This window comes from Trachypithecus francoisi, unplaced genomic scaffold, assembly GCF_009764315.1.
Source record: "Trachypithecus francoisi isolate TF-2019V2 unplaced genomic scaffold, Tfra_2.0 Contig00877, whole genome shotgun sequence".
Classification (NCBI taxonomy): Eukaryota; Metazoa; Chordata; class Mammalia; order Primates; family Cercopithecidae; genus Trachypithecus; species Trachypithecus francoisi.
The window spans coordinates 39,891-50,486 of NW_022680959.1; the positions used below are offsets into that span (position 1 = coordinate 39,891).

Sequence of the window (10,596 nt, forward strand, 5' to 3'; positions counted from 1 at the left end):
GTAGCTAGGAGCAGGTAGGAGCGAGGAGGCTCCCGGGGTGACACCGAGGCACCCGAACATCATAAAGGACTCAGACCTTGGCATCCACGACACCATAAAGGACTCACACGGATGCGGAAACCGAGACCGGCTAGATGGAAAACTCTTTCCAGGGAGGCTCCGGGGCCCTCAACTGGTCTCCTACCTTCCCCTGCAACCTGGGACACCTGCCATTTTCCCATCTTAGGCGACGGCAACGCCACCCTTCCTTATGCTCCAGGCAAAACCCCGAGAGTTCCCTCTGACGCTGGAGTTTTTTCCTCATAACCAAGATCCAATTGGTCGCCAGTTTGTGATTTCCCGTCGGCCAAGTGCGTGGGCATTGATCTACACGCGAGTTTCTCCACCTCCGCGGAACGGCTACTTCTGGGTTGGGGAGGGGCCCTCCGGTGGATTGTAAGGTGTTTAGCAGCATCCCTCGCCTCCGCTGACTAGATAGATGCCAGGGGTTAACATTCTCCCTCCCGGCTTCCCCCATCGTGGCCTAGTGTCCCAGCAGGGATGGGGGAAGCATGTGAGGGTGAAGTTGCCGCCTGTTGAAAACCATTGGTACACATAGTCCTGCCCTCTGAGCTTGTGCAGAGGACTCTCCAGATAAAGGCTCAGAGGTCCATCCAGCTCTAGAACTTCTCACTCCCCCGCACAGTCGGACCTTAAAATTGGAAGGTTTTAACATCTCGACATCATGAGATTCTACCTTTAGGTCTTTTCTTCCCTTCTGTCCGCCGGTTCGGCTTGTGAGTGTGTCGACCAGGGCCAGCCAGGCCGAAGGCTGGTTTCGCTCAAAGAGGATCCTCTCGCCCCTCCTGGAGCTTCAGGCCTATTTGGGTTGGGCCTGCAGAGAAGCCTTAGGGGCCACTTCGTTCAGCATCCAGCGGGGTAGTGGGGAGGGGGCAGGAGTGCGATGCGGGGAAGAGGAGGGTTTGACTGCTGTTCTCAACCCCGGGCGCCAAACCTCCAACCTGGTGGGGCGCACCGCTCCAGGCTCCTACTGGTCCCACTCGCCAGTAGTTCAGTCTCCGGTCAGCCTGAGCTCCCGAGACACCCAGGCCCAGAAAGACACGTTGAGATACCCAGGCCCAGAAGGACACGTCGGGGAAAGCAGCTACTCACTTAGGTCTTGAACGCAAGGGATCCCTTTCTGCTGGGAAAGAAAGGCGGGGAGTCCTGTCCTGTTGAGTAAGCGGAAGAGAGATCAAAGGGAAGAGAAGAAAAATCCAGTGAGGTTTCAGGATCTAAAGTTACCATGAAGTCGACCAAACCTCGTCTGGAGGTCCTCCCGTGGCTGGCGAATGTGACTCAAGTCCCCGTCTTCAGTTTGTCAATGTGGAAAGAGCCTAGGACAACGGCCAGTACCAGCTACTAGGCATCCCCTTCTTTCCAGTTGGTGGTACTGGAGCTTCCCTACCCAGGATTTCCGTGGATTTCAAGGATACAACTGAACAGCCTTTGTTGTTCCAACTGCTCTTATTTGAAGAAAGGACCGATCTGTTGAGAAGCACATAGGAAAACCACTTCTGTAAGAGTATAGCAACTGTTGTTGAGACTGTCACATTCCCCCTCCTCCTCCTCCTCCCTCTTCCTGGAAATGTGCAATGAAAATTAATCCCCAGGATGGGCCTGTTGTACTTTCAATGCACAGTTGTCGGAACCTAAGGGAACTCTAGGAGGTTCTGGGATGAATATTTGAAGTATAACACAGTCATTTTTATTTATACTTGCATTCCAAAAACACACTGGACAAACACATCCAGTTCACCTGTGCCAGACTTACAAAGATGGCAAAAGAGGGACTACATACAAACAAGTGAAAGATGTAATCAAATGGCTTTTAAATATTTGCTGTTTCCGCTGAAGGTCTTCTCTGGATACACCTACCAGTGTCTTCTCTTTCTCTAAAATCAGACATTCAAGTGCCAGACCCTGAAATCAGTTTTCTGGTTCCAGCTTGTTCTTCCCGGTTCTGTATCTCTGCCCCTCCATTCTCTTCTTTCATATGCAGTAAAAGGTCAGTTCTCTGTCAGTTTCTCATTTGCAAAAACGCAATGACCAGCATCAAAAATTAGACACCCTCCGTGGGACTCCATCTCTGTCTTAGTTGGAGCTTCTATAACAATGTACCATAAACTGGGTGGCTTATCCACAACAGACATTTCTCACAGTTCTGGAGTTTGGAAATCTAAGATCAAGATGCCAGCATGGTAGGATTAGGGTGAGGAACCTCTTCCTGGTCGTAGATTACCATCTTCCCACTGTATCTGCAGGTGGCTGAAAGAGGCTGAGAGAGCTCTCCAGTGTCCCTTTTATAGGGGCACTAATCCCACTCGGGAAGACTCCACCCTCTGGATCTAATTACCTCCCAAAGACCCCTCCTCCTAATTTTAACACTTTCCAGGGGTGGGTGGGGGAAGGTTATGGTTTCAACCAAGGCATTTTTGGGGGACACAAATATTAGGTCTCCTGTGATCTTTCTAGAAAAAGAAGAAATTATAAATGATCCAAAGCTTTGTAACATTTCACAGTCAGAAATAAAGAAAACTTCTCCTAAGATTTTGAAAGGTCTGAAATGTGAGCTTCCTCCCAACCAACCCCACCACTAAAATCTGGACTCTGTGCTGAGTGTTGTGGACTTTTTGCGTGTTCATCCTTCCTGCAGACAACTGAAGATTTATTCTCTCCAGAGGGTAGAAGAGAAGATCTATTGGGAGAACCCACCCCCAATATTTCAATGTAGGTTCTTTCTATTTTCCATAAGTGTCAGCCTGCTGAGAAATAAAGAGAGACAGTACAAAGAGAGGAATTTTACAGGTGGACTCCTGGGGTAACATCACATATCAGTAGGACTGTGATGCCCACCTGAGTCTCAGACCAGCAAGTTTTTATTAATGGTTTCAAAAGGGGAGGTGGTGTAAGAACAGAGACTAGTTACAAAAATCACATACTTCGAAGAGCAAAAAGCAGAACCACTGATAAAGGTCTAACAAAGATCACATGCTTCTGAGGGAACAGGGAAAAGGGCAAAAGCAGAACCACTGATAAGGGTCCAACAAAGATCACAGGGCAAAGGGCAAAAGCAGAACCACTGATAAGGGTCTATGTTCAGCGGCATGTGTATTGTCTTGGAAAACATCTTAAACAACAGAAAACAGGGTTCGAGAGCAGAGAACTAGTCTGACCACAAATATACCAGGGCTGAGTTTTCCCAACCCTACTAGCCTGAGGGTTCTGCAGGAGAGCAGGGCTTATCTCACTCCTTACCTCAACTGCGCAAGACAGACCTTCCCACAGTGGCCGTTCATAGACCTCCCCGCAGGGGCACATTCTTTTCCCGGGGTATCAATATTAATATTCCTTGCTAGGAAAAGAATTTAGCGATATGTTTCCTACTTGCACGTACATTTATAGACCCTCTGCAAGAAAAAATATGGCTCTTTTTGCCCGACCCCACAGGCAGCCAGACCTTATGGTTGTCTTCCCTTGTTCCATAAAAATCGCTATTATTCTATTCTTTTTCAAGGTGCACTGATTTCATATTGTTCAAACACACATGTTTTACAATCAATTTGTACAGTTAACACAATTATCACAGTGGTCCTGAGGTGACGTACATCCTCAGCTTACGAAGATAACAGGATTAAGAGATTAAAGACAGGCATAAGAAATCATAAAAGTATTATTTGAGAACTGATAAATATTAAGATGAAATCTCCACAATTTATGTTCCTCTGCCATGGCTCCAGCTGGTCTCTCCATTCGGGGTCCCTGATTTCCCATAACAAGGATCCTTGGCCCCAATGGGGCAATCAGCATAGATCAGTGAGGGCTTGTGTCCCACATTGAAATGAGAGGGATGAGGTGACAGCATATGTTGATCTGTGTGATGGTTACATAAGTTATGACCTAATTCAAAGCTTATTGTGCTGTATGAAAAAGAAAACCAGAGGACTTGCACAACCTGACTTTCAGACTCACTCTAAGTTGTTATAAACAAGGCAGTGTGCAAGCAGCATTGGGAGACCCAAATACATAAACAGACTGACTTGGCAGACCTGAAACTGACCCACAGCTATAAGATCCATAGGGTTTTTTTTGTTTGTTTATTAATTTCTTTTGCTTTCTGAGACAGGGTATCACTCTGTCATCCAGGCTGGAGTGCAGTGGCCTGATCTCGGCAACCTCCGCTTCCCAGGCTGAAGTGATCTTCCTGCCTCAGCCTCCCGGGTAGCTCATACTACAGGTGCATTTTAGTAGACATGAGGTTTCGCCATGTTGCCCAGACTGGTCTCCAACTCCTGGGCTCAAGTGATCCACCAACCTCAGTCTCTTACTGTGCTGGGATTATAGGCATGAGCCACCATGACCGGCCATAGGTTTTCAATAAAAGCAGTTCAAGAGGCAAAGGAAATAGTTTCAATTAATTGATTTTCATAAAAGAGAAGGAGGAGATGAACAAGGTTATTTCTCCCTCACACTATACCTGAAAGTAACTTGAGGGACATTATAGACCAAAACTTAAAAGCTGAAGATATAAAGCATTTTGAGGATACTTTGTGACTTGTTAGTAGAAAGAGATTTATTAAACAGGGCACAGAAAAAAACATGTATAAAGGAAAGACTTGATAAATTAGACTTCATCAATATTAGCCATATCTTCTCACCAAAAGACACCACAAAGAAAGTGAAGAAATGAGTCCGCCTCGGACTGGGAGAAAGCAGTCACAAAACCTATCTGACCCCCAAACCCTGTAACTATGATGTATGGTGAGATCTTCTTACCTGGTAATTAAAACAGCAACAACAACAACAACAACAAAAAAACCCAATCAACCCAAGTATGCTAGATGGGTAAAAGACTTGAACTGATACACAGGAATAAAAGGTACACACGTGGTCAACAAAGCACATACAATATGTTTAGCTATCAGGAAAATGGAAATTAAAACCACATTGAGACACCACTATAACTCCCCTTAGCATGGCTAAATTTATAAGGAGAGGAAACACCTAATCTTGGAGAAGATGAAGAACAACAACAACTCTCACACATCATTGATAGAAATGTAAAATGACACAACTACTTTGGGACAAGTTTTGGCAGTTTTTATGGACTTGCACATATCCCACTCTTTGGTACCAGCAATTCTGCACCTAGGTTTTCCCCAAGAGACATGAAAACAGATGCCCTCAATATCTCTTGTGGGAAGAAAGTTCAAAGCAGGCTTATTCAGAATAGCCAATACTGATTTATTCAGAATAGCCAATACCCAAAGGCTCATTATTGGGTTGGGGGTGGGGCGGGAATGGCAAACAAACTGTGCTATTTCTTTGCAATGGAATACTACTCAGCAATGAAAAAGGAATGAACATGTGCTACACTCAGCAATGGGTAGAGCCAAAGACATTACGCAGAGAGAAAGAAGCATGTAGAACAGAGTAGATGCACCGTGATTCCATCTGCATGAAGTTCTAGAAGCAAAGGTAAAGTGAAAACAATCTGGAGAGTGATTGTTCACAAATAAGGCAGAGGACAATGACAATGATTTTTGTAATTCTAGTGATTACATTATTGATTGAGTAGTCTCTAAATCCAGGCATGTCTGACAACAGCAGTGTAAGGCAGAGTTTGCGAAGTGGCCCAACCTTCCATAGAAAACTGTTGAGGCACATAAAATTTAAGATACTTAACCAAGGTCAGGCAAGAGCTGACACAGATTTCCAACACAGAACCTGGGTTCTTGGACATAGGTTAGACTGGACCTGCCCACTTCTCTGTTTCTGGTGTCTCTGGGATTCTCAGCTACACCAGAGGAGAGAGAGAAGGAGATGGAGGGAGAGAGGAGTAGGGAAGAAATGGAGGGAGGCACAGGGCCTGTAGCTGTCAAAGAGCAGAGAAGGAACTCTTGCCAGTGTATTTACAGTATAGAGAAGTTTCCTGGGGATCAGGACATTAGCAGATGCTAAGCTTGCTGTGGTCAGGAGATGAATTTGGTATGCCATAGATTTAGAAATTAAAACGAAACCAGAAAGTTATTGGAAGAGAATGTAGCAGAATACATTTCTGCTTTAAGAGATAACAGGAAAAAATAAAGCAAAGTAGAATTTCACCAAAGTTATCAACTTCTGCTCATCAAGAATCACCATGAGAAAGTAAGAAGGTGAGCCACAGACTGGGAGAAGATAATTGCACTGTGTTTACCTGAAAAAAAAAAAAAAAGACTCAAATCTTGAATATAGAGAGTACTTTTTAGAAATCAGTAATGAAAAGTCAAGCCAATTGAAATAGGGAAGTTGCTTTGATAGCCTCTTTTCGCAAAGAAGGATGCTAAATGGTGAAAGGCATTAGTAAATATGCTCAACAGCATTACTCATTAAAGGAAACACAAATTGAAGCCACTATGTGGTACTGTTTTACATCCACCAGAACGGGTGTATTTAAAAGACAGAACACACCACGTACTGTCAAGGATGTTCAGCCAGTGGAACTCTCCTTGCTGGTGAGAAACCATTCTAGAAGAAACCATTTGGTCGTTTCTAATAAAGTTAACATTGCACCTACCCTATGACCCAACAATTCCAGTACTTGGCATTCCTCAAGGGAAATGAATGCACGTGTCCACAAAAAGACCCATGCAAGAAGAATCTTCATTTGTCTTGTCCAGCAAGTGGAATCTCTTCCTTATCAGCAGGAGTAGAAGTCTGAACCCTTCTGGCCACAGCCTCTTGGTATCAGAGTCACCAGGGAAATACAAGCAGTCAAACGCTGGATGGAAGAACAACACATTATTCACATAGAGAGGAGACAGAGCGGGGTATGGGCTCTGCTTTAGTCCTGTGCGTTGGTCCCCCATGGCCAGCAGGTCCCTCCATTTGGCCTGCACACACAGCCTCTTGAGAAGCAGAAGAAAGGGTCCCGCCCCCTCCCCTCAGTAGGGGGCAGATACAGCAGCTGGTCAGGTGCCAGTCAATGCACATGTTTAAGTGGAACAAAGGGGTACACACTAAGTCTGATCCAGGGAAAGATACTCCCACACAAGGAGGTGAGCCCAGCACAGGCTGTGAGGACTCCTTGTCTCTTGGGAAGTAAGTGCTCCAGGCCCAAGGCCCATTTCCACCCGGCAAAGTGGAGGTGGAAAGACCCCTGGCACAAGATTGTCTTTCCCCACACTTTCCTGCTGGCATGCAAACTTGGCCACAGGCTTGGAGACAAGCCACTGTAGGACACAACAAAGAGTTTCGAGTTTAAAGTCATTAAAAGCTTGTTGTCGTTTCATGTGTAACAGCCCCAGTGACTGGAAAACAGGTTCTGATCACACCATTACCTTCATGTAAGCCACCACCGACAAGGCTGACTGGGTTATTTGCTCTGTGAGGCTCAGAGACACGAGGGTACATGTCCAGGGTTTCCCTTGGACTCCTCCCCAGGTTGATGAAGCTGTGAGGTGAGGTCTCTTTTCCTTCCCCTGACCTGCCCCCAGTGACCGGAAAAACGGTTCTGAGCACATTATTGCCTGCTTGTAAGCCACCAACAGGGCTGACTGTGTTATTTGCTGCGTGAGTCTAAGAAACAGGACAGAGTATGTCCAGGGCTTCCAGCAAAAGGGTACAACTGACTACCTGAACAAACGACGATGCCGTGACTCGGATTCGAACCGAGGTTGCTGCGGCCACAACGCAGAGTACTAACCACTATACGATCACGGCGAGCCACAGGCCAAGTGGCAATTCTGCGGCTTGCTCTAGTATCTTTGACGTCAATAGATTTCTATTATTAGGCGGATTTCTTCCCAGACAGCCACAGGGGGCTCGCGCTTTTCTTTCCTTCTTGCGGCTCTGCTTTTCCCTCCCTTCCTCCCAATCCTCATACGTGATGAGAACAATTCTCATCTCTTCCACTCCAGCCTGGGCCTCCCTGCACCAGCCTCTCTCAGGAGGTCTCTGTCCTCGTCCGCACGTCCTCTGCTTTTCTCCCGCCTCTCCGTATTTCTGCTTTTCACCCTTCCTCTCTCCCGCCCCACCGACCGAAGCCGAGGTGAGCGAGAGGAGTGCAAGCAGCGCAAAGACTCAGGTGAAGGCGGTGCCAAGAACGGGAAGAGCCATCACTAAAGCCCACAGGGCGTTCTACTTGCTTTCCTTGGAACCCACGCTGCTCAGGCCCAGGGAGTCGCGGACCCGGACGTTTCCTGGGATGCTGGGTCTGACGCCTGCGAGAGGCAGGACGCGGCGATGGCCATTCCCCTGCGCTTCAGGCTTCGGAATCACTCAATGCATGGGTTTCAACCGTAGCCAGCAAGATGCGCCTCTCCGGTTTTCCGAGGCTTTGGAGCCTGCTCAATTGTTTTACAAAAGGCAGTGGCTCCGCCTCACGTTGGATGGGCCCTTGCTCTGCATGGTAATACCAGAGGGACAGCCGGCTGTTCCTGTGTCGCAGTCGGGTGGTGCACTTGCTTCCAAGTTGGAGATGGGTGGTTCGAGCCTGTTCTGTGGAACGTTTCTTGCATTTTAAAAATGCTTAAACCGCTGGTAACTTTCTTCTATCCAGCACATGATCTCATGGAAACACAGAGAGACCAACTTTACCCTCCTCTCAAACACAGAGAGACCAACTTTACCCTCCTCTCCTCCGTGTCTCGAGTACGACATGAGAACGTAAATCAAGGTCCGCTAGGATTCTGGGATCTCTCTCTCTCTCTCTCTCTCTCCCCCCTTCCTTCTCTCTCTCTCTCTCTCTCTCTCTCTCTCCCTCCCTCCCTCCCCCGCCCCTCTTTCTCACTGTCATTCATTTAGCCCTTTCCATACACTTTCGAGGTTAAATTAGTTCTGTGATTTTACTATTACATATAATGCTCTAGTCATTCTTGTGCAGGCATTTTCAGTCACTAGTGTAAGTATTTATATAGATAGAGGTGCAATTACTATAGGAAGAGCAATTGCTCTATCATAGTGTTCACACGGTTTTTATGTAACTTCATTCTCTCTCCTCTGTTGGCTTATTAGCTATAACTCTTTCTTTTGTTATTTTAGTAATTGCCTTAGGGCTTAGAGCAAACCTTTTTAACTGATCACAGTCAACCTTCAAGTGATATTAAACCTCGCCTTCTGGCCTTGACGCTATTGCTGACGTGTACTTTGCTTTTACGCATGTTATAAACCCCACAATCCATTGTTATTGCTTTTGTTTAAATGTTCAAATTTTTACAAAAGAAATTTACAAAATAAAAAAATACCTAGTATAGTTACCCATTTCTGGTGTTCATTTCCTCGTGTAGATCTGGATTTTCATCTGGTATTGGATTCCTTCTGCCTGGAGGACTCCTTTGACGTTTCTTGTAGTGTGGGTCAGCTGGTAGTGAATTTGCTCAGCTTTTGTACATCTCTAAATGTCCTTATTTCACTTCCACTTTTGAGAATTTATTTTTTCTGGCATAGTATTCTAGGCTAACTTCCCCTGCCCTCAGTACCTTAAAGATGTTGCTTCTCTGCTCTCGTGCATTGCTGCTCCTGGTAGAGGCCGGCAAGAGCAGAAAGGAAACTGATGCAATTCTCATCTTTGTTCCTGTGTATGTGCAATGTCTTTTTCTTCTGGCCGGATTTGAGCGATATTATTTTGATGTAACTGGAGTGGTTTTCTTCATGTTTCTTGTGCTTTGGTTTCCTCAGCTCCTTGGGTCACTGGATTTATAATTTTTGTTATGATTAAGAAGTTTTCAGCTATTGTTTCTTCAGACATTGACGGGGCACAGTGGCTCACTCACACCTTTGGGAGACCAAGTCGGGAAGTGTTGAGTGAGGAATGAAATTCAAGACCAGCCTGGGCAACATATTGAGACCCCATCCCTAATAAAAATAACAAAGAAAGAAAATAAATGTTTTCTTTCCTCCCTGCTCCTTCTCAGGAACTCCCATTACTTGTAAATTAGACCTCTTAAGTCTGCCCGACAGTTCACTGATAATCTTTTCACTAAAAAAAAATCTTTTGTCTGTGAGTTTCATTTTGCATATTTTCAATTATTCATGGTTCCATGTTCCCTGATCATTTCTTCCGCAACATCTAATCTGCTGTTAATCCCATCCAGCAAATTTCTCATCTCTGATACTGTGGTTTTGGTGTGATATTGGCTCACTGCAACCTCTGCTTCCCGTGTTCAAGTAGTCCTCCTGCTTCAGCCTCCCAAGTAGCTGGGACTACAGCCATGTGCCACGACGCCCGGCTAATTTTTTGTATTTTGTATTTTGAGTAGAGATGGGGGTATCACCATGTTAGCCAGGATCATCTTCATCTCCTGACTTTGTGATCTACTGGACTCAAACTCCCAAAGTGATGGGATTACAGTTATGAGCCACCACACCAGCTCCTTCCTTCCTTCCTTCCTTCCTTCCTTCCTTCCATGAGACAGGGTCTCACTCTGTAGCCCAAGCTGGACTTCAGTGGTGTAATCTTGGCTCACTGCAACCTCTGCCTCCCACGCTCCAACGATCCTCCCACTGCAACCTCCTGAGTAGCTGGGACTACAGGCACACACCACCATGCCTGGCTAATTATTTGAATTTTTTTGGTAG

At 46.0% G+C, this 10,596-nt stretch overlaps 1 non-coding gene across 1 annotated transcript; it reads right to left on the reverse strand.

Moving 5' to 3' along the window:
- Nucleotides 1–7,668: 7,668 nt before the first annotated feature.
- TRNAH-GUG lies at nucleotides 7,669–7,740 on the reverse strand. Its single transcript has one exon. It is a non-coding gene; the product is annotated as a tRNA-His (tRNA).
- Nucleotides 7,741–10,596: the final 2,856 nt, after the last annotated feature.